Genomic DNA, 16231 nt, shown 5'->3' on the forward strand with positions numbered 1-16231 from the left:
CCATTTTGTTTTTATTAAATTACAAATTCTCTGCAAATGTAAACAATACTTTCAGAACAAGAAATTTCTTATCCAGACAAAAGCAATTGTTCCTGGTAGGATAGAAAATTTTGTTTGTGTGAAGCCAAAATAAACATGACATGATCTCACTGTTTGTTAAGCATCAAACAGTAATTACAAAGAATATGGTGAGGAAACTTTTAATTTCTTACTATCAAAATTTTCCACAGAAAAGTATTGATTAGTGGAAATTGTGGGAAAGAATTCTATTGCCCATTCTGTGTATGACTATTTATGACTTCATGCAACATCGTTGATGTTGAATTGCCCTCTCAGATGAGAAAGATCCTGTCCAGAGTAAACCTACGCAAAGCAGCAGGACCAGACAACTCCACCATTCTCTGCCTTCTGCAGGGACCGCTCTCTCTGTCACTCCCTTGTCCACGTTCTCTCCCCATCATTTGTCCCCTTGGCACCTACCACTGTGATGCTCCATTTGTGCCCATACATCCTCCCTCATTCAGAGCCCTAAAAATTCCTTCCAAGTGAAGCAACATTTTACTTGTGAATCTGCAGGGGTCACCTACTGCATCCGGTAGTCCCGATGTGATCCCCTTTACATCGGAGAAACTGCGCGCAGACTGGGAGATTACTTTGTTGAGCACCTCAGCTCTGTTTGCTGCAATAGCTTTGATCTCCCAAGACCACCCATTTCAATTTCCCCATCCCATTCCTTTGCTGACGTTTGTCCATAGTTTCATGCACAACCAGACTGAGACCAGCCGCAATTGAAGGTACAACATCTCATATTCCATCTGGGCACCTCCATCTGGATGGCATTAACATCGACTTCTCCGGTTTCCGTTAAACCCAACCCCACTTATATTTCCCCCCGTCACATCCCGCCCCCCCAGCTCTTTCTCTCTCTCTGTCACCTTTCACAGAGCCACAATCAATTCTCACCTCTCCTCTTTCATATGCAATCAGCATCTTTTGTTGGTCTGGCCTCCTCCCCCGGCCAGTCTTCAGCCTTCCTATTCTTTGCCTTGAAGAAGGGCTCAGGCCCAAAATGTCAGTAAAGTACCGTTACCTCCAATGGACGCTGCAAGACCAGCTGAGTTCTTCTAGCCTTTTTGTGCATTTTTACTGACAGGATATCAGTCAGGATGACGATCCCACCAGAGCTCCCCATCTTCCTGTCATGCAGAGGTCACCTGGGACAATGGCCAGTGTCACACCCAGGTCCACGCAGTCACTGCATTGTTTGGCCATTTTGCGGGCTGGTGTATGTTTCCATGCACAGGCCATTACCCCCCCCCATTCCCCCCAGAACCGCGATCAAGTCATTGTCCATAGCCTTAGGTAGCCTGCCTCTATGTCACGGAGCGGAGTGGAGACCGGCTCATTACAGTCCAGATATGCCGGTTTCAGGAGTCGACAGTGAAAGTCCCCTCCTTACCATCGATGTCGAGGACGAAGGTGGAACATTGTCCCTAATAGCCTGTAAGGCCCCTCATAGGATCATTGTAATGCTGATCTGTGTGCACCCCTTGTCACGTGCACTAACTGGGAAGTCTTTAGATCCATCAGGATGCTGTGCTTCAACTGGCCATGTGGTGGGGGATGCCGCGGGACCAATACTCCAGTATTCGCCACAAGTTCTCAAGATGTGCTGTGGGGTCTTCCAGCTGTTTATCGGGGGACAGGAACTCTCCGGGAATAATTAAAGGTGCTCCATAGACCATCTCCGCTCCCAAGACATTGACGTCCTCCTTTGGTGCAGTACGAATTCCCAACAGGACCCAAGGCAATCTGTCCACCCAGTTGGGACCCTTAAACCAGGCATTCAAGGCTGCCTTGAGGTGCCCATCAAAGTGATCTATCAAGCCGTTGTCCTGCGAGGGTGTGGTGCACTATTAGCCAGAATCAGACACACACAAAGTAAAGACTGTACAACAAGCTTTAATTCACAAAGACATCCACAAAGACTTCCACAGAGCCAGGCTGGCTGTGGCTGCAGCAAATCTGTGTGAGGCCTTGGGAGACTGGCGCAGGCTTATATCCTGGAGGATGATTGACACCTGACCAGGTGATTGATTGACAGCCGGCCAGGTGTTGTCCTGTCCCCTTACACTCCTGCAGGTACAGAGGTTGCCCCCTGCAGTAGGCCGGTGGTACACTCCTGCAGGTACAGAGGTTGCCCCCTGCAGTAGGCCAGTGGTGTACTACCACAGGGGGGGGTAGAACGCTTATCTCAGTACCTATATTGACCAGGAAATGCCTGCCTGACAGTGAGCCCCAGACATGGAGGAGGTCATTACGTGGACTAACTGCATTAGCAGCCATCAACGATGGTTGGTCAGGGTGTTACCAGAAAACCCACAGGTTGGGTGGCATTGATGGCCTCTGTACCCCATCGCTGATGCTAGTAGCAAAGCTGTCCTAGGGTGTTCACTTGCCTCTCCGCTGGACTTGATCTCATTGGGGGTTGTTCGTGGGGCTTACTGATGTGGTCTACGATGGTGGTGGTGTCCTTCTTTGCTTTCCAGAGCATGTCTGCCAAGACAGTGACCAAGGGTTGCTGAAGTTCTTGTTGTGAGCAAGAGCTGTACATCCTCGGGCAGCTGCTCTACAAAGGTCTGCTCAAAGACCAGGCAAGGCTTGTGGCCCTCAGTTAATGTGAGCATCTCATTCATTAGGGCGGACAGAGCCCTGCACCCCAATCAGTCCAATTGGGCTGGAAACTCACGTCGGGAAAGCCCAAAAGTGTGAGTTAGTAGCTCTTTGAGGGCCGCGTATTTGTCTTGCTCTGGAGGCTGCTGTAGGAAATCTACAACCCTTGTTGCTATGCCCTGATCGAGGGTGCTGTCAGTAATATGGCGAACCTGGAAATGAGCCTCGGCCTGCTTAACCTACAAGTATGGCTGCAACACCCAGAATGCAAGAAGCCTTAGAGAGATAGCGTGAATGATCACTGGCTCTGCTTGATCTGTCAACTTTGGGTCCAACTGCCGGTTGGACCTGTCGGGGTCACCAATGTAGTGTATGTGCTACGTGAGCACAGAGAAGTACCACATGCACACCAAAGGCTTGGAAAATGAGTCTGATTAATTGCTCTGGCTGTCGCGTTTATATGGCCCTTGGTGCTGATGTAGGGCCACATGTCATCGGAGCTCTGTCCTCGGATTGGCCGGCATTCCTGCCAGAGCTCCCCATCTTCCTGCCATGCAGAGGTCACCTGGGATTACGGACGGTGTCACTCCTAGGTCAGTGCACTCATCGCATTCGTCAGCCATTTTGCAGGCCAGTACATCTCTCCATGAGCGGGCTGCTACAGTATTATAATTTTCCAAAGTTCATTTCAAATATAACTAAGACAAAGCAAAAAAAATTTTTTTGAAATACCCCAGAAATCTTCGATCTGGAAAACTGGATAAGCCAATACAGTCTCTTGGTTAGTTCTCACACACAGGTTGAGCATTTGTGTGAAGTTTGAATTAAATGATTAGAGCTTGATATTTCACATTAGTAATTTAGTCAATTTTTGTTGTTTAGTCAATTTTTGTTGTTGGCAGCTGAACCATTTTTAGGATCCCTTGAACAAAATAATTATTCAGGAATCTTTCAAGGGGAAATAATGGTGGCAGTTGAGGAATCCAAACATAAAAGCACTTTGTTTTAATACTTCAACACGCATAACACATAGATTCAGGCTACATGATGTAGCATTAGAACTATGGCAGGAATGCTGAGAAGATCTACATTACCAATCAAATGCTATTAACAAAGAAGTTGCTTTTGGGGAAGGGAAAAAATGACCCCAGTCAGAACAAATAGCAAGTACAGACTGCAATCCATAAATAGTTCACATAAACTCTTCATTCAGAGCTCCCACAGTACAGCTTTATTTTTCCAGATTCATGCCATGAGGGGAAAAAGGCTTTTAACTAAGGTCACTGAATAAAGTTACCTTATACAATCATACAACAGTTTACAGCGCGGAAACAGGCCATATCGGCCCTATGAAACATTTTTTTTCATCGTTGCAAAATAAGTGCCTCACATTTTATATATTAATGAAGCAAAGCCCTTCATCTACTTGATTAATATCTTATTGTGGAATCATGTCGTCCATCCATTGGGTCTGTGCTGGGTTTTACCATGTCGCCCCTGTCATTTTTTTCTTTCATTTATTTATCCATGATTTATCCCATGATTGAATTAGCTTCTACAAGCACTTTGGCCTTGAGCTTCAGAATCAGGACCAGAATCAGGATATTGTCATGAACAAGTCATGTCATTCGGTGTGTTTGCATCATCATCATAGAGCAAACTTACATATTATAAGCATCTTATGGCATTGGTATAAAAATAATAGAGCACAAAAAGTAAGGCAGTGTCTTGGTTCAATGATTATTCAGGAATCGGATGGCAGTGGGGAAGTACCTGCCCTTGTTCTGCTAAGTGCTCGATTTAGGCTCCTGTACCTTTTCCCGAGGGTAGCAGAGTGAAGAGGGCATGGTCTAGGGAGTGGGGGTCTTTGAGGATAGAGGTTGCCTTTTTAAGACACCGACTCATAGATATCCTTGATGGAGTGAAGTTGGTGCCTGTGGCCGAGTTAACAACCCTCTGAAGTTTATTCTTGACCTGAGAATTGGCACCTCCATACCAGGTAGTGATGCAACCAACCAGTGTCCTCTCTACAGTACACCTCAGATCATAACAATGAAAATATTTGCAGGTTGCCTCGCGTTCTTATGCCAATACATTTAAAATGTGTCCTTTTGTCCTCATACTGTCCTGTATGGAAAATCATTTGTCTTCTTTTATACAGCCTACTTCTTTATTTTTAATACTTCTATCGAAATAGTTCTCATCTTTCTCTGCTCTATCAATTATTCCAGCATCTCCACTGACTCCATGAACCCAAGATTCTAATAAATTACTTCTGCATATCATCTAAGGCCTTAACATTTTGCCTAAAGCACGGTGTCCAGCACAGAAAGTAATTCTCCACTTGTGGCCAAATAAATGTTTTACAGATGTAGCTTTAGTAATTTTGTCCTTTATTGGAGGATCCTTAACTTTTCCACATTTTCTCAATCTGTCCTGCCACCAAGAGATGCATTCTTTTGGTTCTCTCCGCTTCCTCCCCATCTTTAGAATTATATTCTTTATATTATACTGCTTTTCCTTTTTTTAAATCAACCACACCCTTCTCCTGATCATTGCTATTTTATGCAGCTCAGAAATGAAATTATTTTGTGGGACTTTCCTCATAAGCCAATTATTTACTCTGAAAACAGACAGTGACTGTCCTATTAATACTTGCTACTGGAACAAACCTTTACAAACTACCCTAACAAGCCAAAAATGTGCAGACCCAGTCCTCATCGAGGGTTCAGTAGTGGAGAGGGTCAAGAACTTCAAATCCCTGGGTGTCAACATCTCTGAGGATCTGTCCTGGAGCCTCCACGTTGATGCAACCGCAAAGAAGGCTAGCCAGTAGCTGCACTTTGTGAGGTGTCACCAAAGACTCTCGTAAACTTTTACAGATGCACCATGGAGAGCATTCTGGCTGGTTGCATTGCTGCTGGGTATGGAGGTGTCAACTCTCAGGTCAAGAATAAACTCCAGGGGGTTGTTAACTTGGCCTGTGAAATCACAGGCACCAGATGTCACTCCATTGAGGATATCTACATGAGGCAGCTGGGTTGAGCATCCGTGGTCAGAGCATCGGGAGCATGGATAATGGGTGGCCAGGGTAAGGATCAATGGTCGGGGTGTCAGGAATTACAGTGGGCAGGCAGCCAGGGCCAAAAATATGGGGGTAACTTTTTCTCGGGTCAAAAAAAGAGGAGAGTAGACTATTACATGGGATTGACTATTACACAAGTATATAAGGTATATTCCAAAAGCTCGAAAAGCCAAATGGCTGAGACCTGCTCCTACATTTGATGTTTCTATTCCTTATTTACATTGGATGGACTGCATCAGTTCAGGAAACTTCATCATGATTATCTCAAGGGCAACTAAGTACAGTCAATAAATATTTCTCGAGCTATCAACATCGATAAACAACTAGGATCAAGATTGGGTTGTCAGCTTCCCATTCTCACTGCCAAAATGTGGAAAACTTTCAACTGCAATGCACAAAAGTGCTGGAGAATCTCAGAAGGCCACACAGCATGTATAGGAAATAAAGGGTAACTAATGTTTCAGCCGGAAGATCTTCATCAAGGTATGAGCAAAAAGCAGGCAAGGTGTCTGAATGAAAAGATGGAGGGAGAAGAGGAGAGGAGGGAGGATGGGGCAGGGGAGGAGTACGGGTTAACAGATACGAGGTGGTTTCCTGTTTAATTCCAAAAGGCTTTCAGCTTACATTTCGCATATCACATCATGCCGACATGGCACTAATTATAGTTTAGATCCTAAATAGTGACAACTTGCTCGGCACTGAAGCCTTCTGTAATGACATTACAAATCTGGAAAATGGTGGCGCTGCCAGAGCTGCTGCAATGCCATCACTGCTGCTGGTGTGGACCTCCGGAGAGTAGAGTTACAGCACTCTCGTGGGGTCCAACTTTCCAGGCCAACAGCTAACGACTCCATATGGGTTTTAAATGGCCTGTAAATGCACCCAATGGTGACTTTATTTAAAAAAACACTGCAACTTCATCACCTGGCCCAAGATGGTAGCACCTATGATCGACAGCAACCACGAGGGGTTACAGACTCTGGGGAAACAGAGGACTGGTGCAGGGAACCAGAAAATGAGGAGACCACCCATCATTTGAGGAGAGCAGAGGATCATGGTGGCAGACCAGTGGGAGGCTCTGAGACTGAAGACAGGCAGCAGATTGTTGGCGACTCGTGGTGAGAAACCCATACAGGCAGTAGGCTGTTGGCGACTGCGGTCAAAGGATTCACACCAGGCTGCTGTCTGCTGGAGACTAGTTCAAGACTGGCTGAAGGGGTACCAGGTATTAGAACTGGGATGCAAGGGGTGCCAAGGGTGCTGAAGAATCCCCAATCGTGTTGGAGGTTGAGGTCTGGAGCTCAGGCTGATGATGGCTTGGACTGGACTCTGTGTGGCTGCAGGAGCGCTGGAGACAATTGCTTCAGGCAATTTCTGCCAATAGTGAATCTGTCTGCTGTATTTAGTGTAATATTGCACTGTCTTTATTACATGACAATAACTTGAATCTTGAATCTAGAGAATGGCCTAAAAGCAATCCCGGCCACAAAATAGCTAAAAAATCCATTAATAACTGGCAGAGCTCTGCTTCCTCTAAAAAAAACCTGTCATTCAGAAGTATTCAAAAGCCATTAAAAAACTCAAATTTACAAATTTCAAAACACACATTGTGGTTAGCACAGTGCAATTACAGTGCCAGTTGTCTGTAAGGAGTCTGTTTGATCTCTGTGTCTGCATGGGTTTCCTCCCACATTCTAAAGTCATATGGGGTTGGTAAGTTCATTGGTTACATAGGTGTATTGGGGTGGTATGGGCTTGTGGGCCAGAAGGGTCTATTACTGTGCTGTATCTCTAAATTTAAAATAATATATAAAAAATTAAAAGAGGATGTAAATAGGATTAAAAACAGCAAAAGTATGAGAGAAGAATGGTGAGAAATATAAAATTATTAAATAATTTAAAACATTACCATAAATATAATTACCAAAAATGTACATTACCTTTTAGTTATCATTCTCTCTTGCAGACATTCCTGTACATGGAAAGAAATAGTCTTGCTGACCCTGCATCGACTAACTTGGTTCAGCTTTAAAACACAGGTTCCACAGAGCAAGTCCTGGTAATAGTCATAAAGTTCATGTTAGTGTTGGCCTTTATGCAAGTCCAATGTTAGAGGACAGGTAGAAAACCTTGAGCAGAGTCCACCCTGGAAAAGTGGATTTACTAATTTTTGGATCTTAAACATAAGAAAAATTTGTCAAATTACTAGCAGTTCCAAGCACGCTCTCGCCCATTGAAAAAAATTGTTAAATCAGTACTACAAGTAAAGCATTTAAAAACTCCATGATTAATATCAGACACATTTCCAAAATAATCAGCTCAACTAATGCTCCCACTTTCTTCACATCAAAGATGTAGCTATGAGCACACACTTGGACCTCCCTTTCTAAATCTCTCCCCATCATCTCCCTTTCTGGATCTTTGTGTGTCCATCTCAGAAGACTATCTAATGACATTCATTATAACCTTGCTGACTCTCTCTCTACTACCTGGACTGAACATCCTCCCATCCTATCACTTGTAGGGACACCATCCACTTCTCTCAGCTTCTCCCATCCCTTCTCAACTAATGTCTTTCCACTCCAGGACATCCAAAATATCCCCTTTTTTCAGGCAAAGTAGATACCCTCCTACCTACAAATACAGTTGATAAAGCCCTCATTTTATCTTCATTTCAAACACTTCTGCTCACCCCGTTTCCCCCTGACAGAACTCATTCTTTTTGCAGGGATGACACTCTCCATAACACCCTTGTTCACTCTTCCCTCCCCACCCATCTCTCCACCTTCCTAGGCACCTTCTGTTGCAACTGTAGGAGGTTTAACACTTGTTCCTATTCCTCTCACCTCTTCTTCATCCAGGGGTCTAAACAGCCCTAACAGGTGAGGCAGAATTTCACAGGAACCAAATCCAACATTACCTTCTGCATTATGTTCTAGCTGTGGGTAAGGGTCTAGCAGATGGAGTACAATGCTGGTAAATGTTTGGTCATCACTTGGAAGAAAAAATAGTAAAATAGACTATTATTTAAATGGTGAAAAATTGCAGCATGCTGAAGGGTGGCCATTCCAAAGGAGAACATGGTCATAGGTTACCAAATATTATCACATATATAGTGTGTTTGCATTTGTTGTTTTTGCAATACCATTTAAATTCAATTATATGGCAACTTATGACCATGTCCACCTCTGGAATGACCATCCTAGCTGTTGTGCAGAAACCTGAATGGGTTTGTACACGAATCCCAAGAAATTAGTTAGCAGGTAATCAATAAGCAAATTGGATGTTATCCTTCAATGCCAGAATAATTGAATTTAAGAGTAGGATTCTCTGCTGCAATTGTACAGAACAATGTAATGTCTCATCCTGAGTACAGTGTGAAATTCTGGTCTCTTTACTTGAGAAAGGATATAATGGTTTTGGAGATGGTGCAGAGAAGATTCACCAGGTTGATTATGCAAATGAGGGGGTTAGGTTATGAGGAGACATTAGGTATTTTTATGCTGCAGCACCTGGGTAGCCCTCCAGGGACCCAGGTGTGATTAGTGGGCTAAATGTGCTTCCAGCACCCTTCAAGATGCAGGGGAGAAATCGACCCAGTAAATCCCCATCCCCACCCCCGCGATGACACGGTAGGTGACGCATCACACAAACTATTGGTGGTCAGTCTACCCCATCCCCTCACCAGCTGTCAGTCACCCCCCCCCCCCCACCGTCAATTGTGCTTCCCCCATCCTGGTTGATTTTGGAGCCCGCTGACTGGGTTGCATCCTTTCAAGCTGCCTTGTGAGTGGGGCACTAACTGGGCAAATTTGAATAGCCTCTAACTCATTGAAGTTTATAAGGATAAGTGGGTATTGTAAACATATATTATAAATAGAATAAATAAGATAGAAACAGAGAGATTGTTTCCACCATCAGATGAATGTAGAACTAGGGGACATAGCCTCAATATTTGGGGAAGTAGATTTAAGATAAGGTTGAGGATGAACTATTTCACGCAGAGAGTAGTGAATTTATGAAATTTATTGGCCAAAGAACCAGTGGAGGAGGCCTCATTAAATGTATTTAAGACACAGAGAAATCAATTTTTTATAATAGGGTAATTAAGGTTATGGGAAATGGGCAGTAAGTGGAGCTGAGCCCACAGCCAGATCAGCCAACATCTTACTGAAAAACCGAATAAGCTTGATAGGCCAAATGGCATTCTCCTGTTCCTATTTCTTATAGTAATCTATTCTCCACATTGGTGAAACCGGGCATAGACTGAGCGACTTCTTTTCTAGACATGCACTCTGTCCTCGCACACAAGCTGCTACATCCAGTGCTCCCAGTGTGGCATCCTCTACAACAGAGAGACGAGATGCAGACAGTGGGGTCGCTTCGTTGAGCATATTCACTCAATCCGCTATAATAGCAGGGATTTCCCAGTGGCAAGCCCATGCCCCATTCTCATGCTAACCTGTCTGTCCATGGTCTTATGCACTACCAAATTGAAACAATCTGCAATTTGGAGAAACAAAACTTCATATTCCATCTTGACACTCTCCAACCAGATTGCATTAATATTGATTTCACATTTCCTTTAAGGCTCTATTTAACTCCCCCCAACCCCCATCCCCTCTCTTTCCCTATCTCTAATATCTCCTTCCATCCAACTCCTACCCCTTGTCTATTTCTTTCTTCCTATCTCTCTTTCCCTTTCCCTCTGTCTCCACTGCTACTCCCAACCCCAATCAATTCTCAGCTTTTCTCTCCTGCCCAGTAGATATACTGAAAATCCATCTATGACCTCTTGGGTGTTGGCTTGTGTTCCTCCCCATGCCTCTCCTTCCACCCAATGTTTTATTCAAGCATCTGCCTGCTTTCTGCTCAGATCTTGACAAAGGGCTCAGGCCCAAAACATTGGGTATACGGTATATCTTTGTCTCCTATGGACAGTGCAAGACCTACTGAGTTTCTCCAGCACTTTTGTGTACTTACCATGGAGAGACCAGAATCTGCGATTATTTCCAGGACATCGGTGGATATACAATGCTGTAAAGCCATTATTATGCATATAAATGCAATCTACACTATACACCATGGAGAAGCCTGTTGTCCAAGAGAGATTAAACTCTCCATGCCTACTGAAAAGAAATAATGTAATGTAGTTAGTCCTCTTTGAGTAAAAAAAAATGATTGTCTTTACACAACAGCTACTGATAAATTCTAAGATTACATCAAGATCTTTTGTCCCTCATTTTTATACTGGAGTAATTCGTCTGTATAGCATGGTGGTCAAAGTTGCTTAACATAAGAGCCACATACAATAAATTTCAGATGTTTGAGAGCCACAAGATATGAAAAAATATTACAGACTCCTTTTACTCTTGCAAAATTTCTATATAAAAATTAAGAAATACATGTTCGTAATAATATTTATTCATGTATGCAGTTATTAAACAGCTAATTTGTTTTAGTTTCAATAATCAAAAAGTACACATATACATACCAAATATTTTCAAAATCCTGACTGATTATTCTAAATTTCCATCTTGACAGCAAGTCATTGAAAATCCAGCTGATATGTTGTCAAGGCTGTATGAATTTGTTCTGTCAGGTGTTGATTTGAAAGGATTGCACAATTCTTCAACTTCACAAACTTCATGACATAGTACAGTGTGAGGGTGGTCGAGGTGTTAGGAGCTCGGGTGGATGGGCCTTGGCTCCGGTCGGGGCATTGGGAGCTTCAGAGGACAGGCGGCCTATATAACACTCTGGTAATTTCACTGCCAGCAACATAACCGCACACATTATAATCTCGCAATCGCAAGCCATACCCACTAAAACTACCATTGTTAGCACCAGCTCATACAATTCCTGTCTCAGCCAACTTTTTTCCACGAGCCGAACATTGTGAATTGAAGAGCCACATGTGGCTCACGAGCTGCGGTTTGGCCACGCCTGTCATGGCCCAGACATTCAAAGAAAGTGATCAAATTTGATTTAGATCATAAGTGTAAGGAACTATTTTGCTTATTTTTCTTTATTTTACTTTCATCTTCAAGCTTTCTATTAATTTTTATAGTTCTAAATAGTTTCAAATAAGTTCATTTTTATATCTTAATTGATTTTAATATTTTTAATTTAATAATTTAAATCTATTTAAACTGCTTTTAAACAACTTAGGCTGCCTGAAATCTTAATACCAGTTCAAAGCACCTTTGACAACAGGTTGTTGAAAGGCATGAGACTATTCTAGAACAGGGTCTCAGGGCCTATTACCCATGGCATGTTCCACTTCACAGATATACCCCATAGGGCTACAAAGTGTAAGTGGTTACAGGAAAAGAGTGAGGTCAGACACAAGCATTGAGCCAGATTAATCCAGCCCAATGCGATGACTGAAGCATTCAACTCCAAAATTTCAAAAGTGAGTTGCACAAATGTCTTAATGCCCACCAACTGACAGGTGCTCGAGGTACACTCAAGCCTTCAAATGTGGCATTTGATTTAATTTATGCCAGGTGCTTACATATTACATATGTTACATATTTGTCCTCAAACAGCATCTCTAGTACCCAAAACAACATGTACAATCAGTGCCAGTTTTGCTTTAAATATTTAGACCAAGCAATTTGCCCTTAACTTCTAAATACAGAAGTTAAACTGAATAGTCCTTCAACATGCAGATTGAGCTGAATGCAAAGTCACTGGCATGTTTCATATAATAGGTTGTAAGCTGAATCTGAATTGAGTCCTAAGCATCAATTTTCCATTAATTGCTTGGCACAAATTGTACCAATAGTAAGGAAATAACTTCTCAGAAACATTCCCTTTTGTGGCCAGTGTGGTATTATAATTTCGCAAATATGAATTGGTCATGGAATACAAAAATAAATTCTGAAAGTGTGCATTGCCTGGCAGAGTAACAAAGAAAGTTATTGTAATTTTTAAAATGATTGGTATGCTCTTAATTTGGATATCCGTAGTAGAGCTGTGCATTCATGAAACACTATGAATTAAGCTTTGTTCTAAATTAAATTTAAAATATTACAGTGCTAATTTAGGAAACTCAATTTCTCAAACTGGATCAGATAACACAAAATATAGTTCTCTCCCATCTGATTGACCTAAAATTACATCAAAGTCCATCTGGAAATCTAAAAATATTTGGTCTGCATATGGTCATAAATTACAGTAATCCAAAAGTACATTTTAACAAAAACTATTTTTATTTTTTCTGTTCATTACCTCCTTCTATTCAACTTTCTGCTTAATAGTGAACTTTCTAATTAATAGATAATGCTTAACCTTTCAGTCAGATATGGTGGATGGATCATTACATTTCATACAAAAGGTGAGAATAAATATGAAATATCATTTGGTCAAAATTCTTAAAGGCGTAAATATTTCAATTCAGTCTTCCCTGCAGAGAAATCAGATGGTGGGTACCAACAGCCAATTTTCACCACATAAAGTATCAGAGATCAAATTTAATTTGTTTCAACTGGTCATAACATTTTCAAGATGATGTCTTCAATGATACCATGCTTCTAACCCTGAGGATGTACCATTAAGTAAAGGACAAAGCACTAAATATCCTAACAATTGCCTTTTTCGCCAGTTGGTCAAATCCAATATGCAAACCTGTTTGTAGTTGCTTGCAGTAAAAAAGTTCAATGGGAATTACATTTGGTTGAGGTTCAGGATGTTGAAGGCTTTTGATGGAATAAATAAGAAGAAACTGAAGGAACAATAACCAAATTTTGTAAATTAGGAATCATTTTGATGGCATTTGGGAAATATTTTTAATACAATGAGTTTTATGTATTTGATTGCACAGTAAGAAAGTAAGTAAGTAAGAGGTCGACAGCATCGAGTCCACGCTGCTGAAGATCCAGCTGCGCTAGATGGGCCATGTCTCCAGAATGGAGGACCATCGCCTTCCCAAGATCGTGTTATATGGCGATCTCTCCACTGGCCACCGTGACAGAGGTGCACCAAAGAAAAGGTACAAGGACTGCCTAAAGAAATCTCTTGGTGCCTGCCACATTGACCACCGCCAGTGGGCTGATATCGCCTCAAACCATGCATCTTGGCGCCTCACAGTTTGGCGGGCAGCAACCTCCTTTGAAGAAGACCGCAGAGCCCACCTCACTGACAAAAGGCAAAGGAGGAAAAACCCAACACCCAACCCCAACCAACCAATTTTCCCCTGCAGCCGCTGCAACCGTGTCTGCCTGTCCCGCATCGGACTTGTCAGCCACAAACGAGCCTGCAGCTGACGTGGACTTTTACCCCCTCCATAAATCTTCGTCCGCGAAGCCAAGCCAAAGAAGAAGAAAGTGTAAACTGCTTAATAATATGCAATGGGTTAAAAAAAGTCAATTGATTCATTCTATGGTGACTCAAAAGTATACTTTTTTCATTGCTTCAAGTGCAGACGATTGACTGATACTTACCTCCAACTGATCACACAAGACTTAAATTAAACTCCACATTAGTGAGATAAAATGTGGAGATAATCTTACTTCTTAATATTTCACATCTTAGATTATAGTTGATTTAAAGTGCTAAGATGAGGAAGAGGCAATAAGAACATCATCTTCAGTGATAAGGGGACCTAGTGCTAAAGAAAACACTAAAGTATTTGAAACCACGTACAGCCAAAAGAGCTGAATAGATGATCCACCCCAGCTTCCTCCTGAGATCCCCACCATTAGAGAAGCCAGTCCTCAGACAATTCGATTCAGTCCATGTGATACTAAGAAACTGTTGACAATACTGGACGGAGAAAAGGTTATGGATAAGGCAAAATCCCAGCCATAATACTAAAGACTTGTTCTCGAGTATAAACAACTGTGGCTCTAGCCAAGCTATTCCAATTCTGTTGCAGTATCAGCAAGTGGACAATATGTCCTGTTCACTAAAAAAAAGGACAAATGCAATGCAGCTAATTACAGCCTTATCAGACCACACTCAGTAAACAAGGTGATGGAAGATTACATTGAAAGCATTATCAAGCAGTATTTACTCTTCAGTAACCCGCTTACTGATGCCCAGTTTGGGTTTTGCCATGCACCATAATCCCAAACATTGGAACCTTTGCAATTGAATCCTTGACTTCCTGTCTGGCAGCCAGTAATCAGAGCATTGGTGACAGCACCTCTTCCATGATCAACCTCAACACCATTGCCCCAAAAGGCTGTGAACTCAGCCTCTTATTATATTCCGTGTATACCCACAACATCAAAGCCAAACACCACTCTAACTCCACTGCAGATGAGACCACCATTGTCAGCCAGATCACAAATTACTAGAGGATACAGAAAAGAGATAGTGTCTTGTTGTCAAAACCAAAACCTCTCTGTCAATTCCAGTAGACTAAGGAGCTAGCTGAAGGCTTCAGGAAGAGGAGGAGTAGAGCTCACTTCCATGTATACACCAACTGTGCTGACGTGGAGATAAAAGGCAGATTTAAGTTCCTCAGAGCAAATATCACCAATGACCTGCCCTGATTGCCAGAAAGATGTACCAATATCTTGACTACCTCAGGAGCCTGTCATCGAGAGTATCCTATTAGGATGCATCACTGAGTGCTATGGGAGCTGCCCTCTCCCAAGACCACAGGAACTGCAATGAACACAGCTCAGACCATCACACAAACTTCCCTTTCCATCATCACCTCTTAATGCCTTGGAAAAGCAGCCAATGTAATAAAGAATTCATCTCACCCCAGTCATATTCTCTCTCCCTCCTCCTGCTGGGAAGAAGATTCAAGGGTATGAAATCATGCATAATCAGATTCAAGGACAGTTTCTTTCCCACTACTATCAGATTATTGAACAAATCTCACAATACCAAAATAATGTTTCCACACTTTGTTCGAACATATCTCTCACTGTAACACTACTCTCTGTACTGTATTTTATGTTACTGCACTTACACTTGGACAGACAAGCTAGAGAGCACACAAAACAAAACTTTTCTCTGTACCTCAGCACGTCATAATAAACAGAAACTTGAAAACTTAAATGGAACTACTCAGCTCCAGGTCTCGTTTTCATCTAAAATTGTATTGAAGAGATGAATATTAGAAATAAAGTCCAATGTGAGCAATAGATGGAATTTGAACTCAACATAGTGAACTTCAGTTTTTCCCAATCTTGGCTAATGATGGTCCACTTATAAACCTATTGTGGGAAAAGTAGACCTGACAATGTGTGCATACCAGGAGGAACTTCTGAACACTGAATGTCTTGGCAAATCTCTGCTGTATAATCCATTAATATGGAATACACAATTGAGAGAATTACCTTGAACTGTTTTGAATTTTCTTTTGTCAATAAATCTTGATGATAAAAAAAAGGTAGTATTTTACTGAGTCTCACATCAAGTATCAAAGTAAAGTGTGTTGTTAAATGGAAAGCACTACATTGGCTGGATAGACACCTTGGATGTCAATCATCTTGGCCCCAAAACTCCCTC

General features: G+C 42.2%; 1 protein-coding gene across 6 annotated transcripts in view; it reads right to left on the reverse strand.

Moving 5' to 3' along the window:
- stard13a (StAR related lipid transfer domain containing 13a) overlaps nucleotides 1–16231 on the reverse strand; it is a 684147-nt gene that overhangs the window by 633562 nt on the left and 34354 nt on the right. For 4 of the 6 annotated variants that reach the window (XM_069891627.1, XM_069891630.1, XM_069891629.1 and 1 more), the window contains exons 4-5: nucleotides 10742–10887; nucleotides 7699–7814 (exon numbers count right to left, since the gene is read on the reverse strand). The exons of 1 other annotated variant lie outside the window; for it this stretch is intronic. The gene's annotated coding sequence lies outside the window, so the exon portion shown is untranslated. The remainder of the gene's footprint in view (nucleotides 1–7698; nucleotides 7815–10741; nucleotides 10888–16231) is intronic. One more of the 6 variants, XM_069891628.1, reaches the window with a different exon arrangement.

The sequence above is a fragment of the Narcine bancroftii genome, chromosome 7 (genome assembly GCF_036971445.1).
Source record: "Narcine bancroftii isolate sNarBan1 chromosome 7, sNarBan1.hap1, whole genome shotgun sequence".
Taxonomy (NCBI): Eukaryota; Metazoa; Chordata; class Chondrichthyes; order Torpediniformes; family Narcinidae; genus Narcine; species Narcine bancroftii.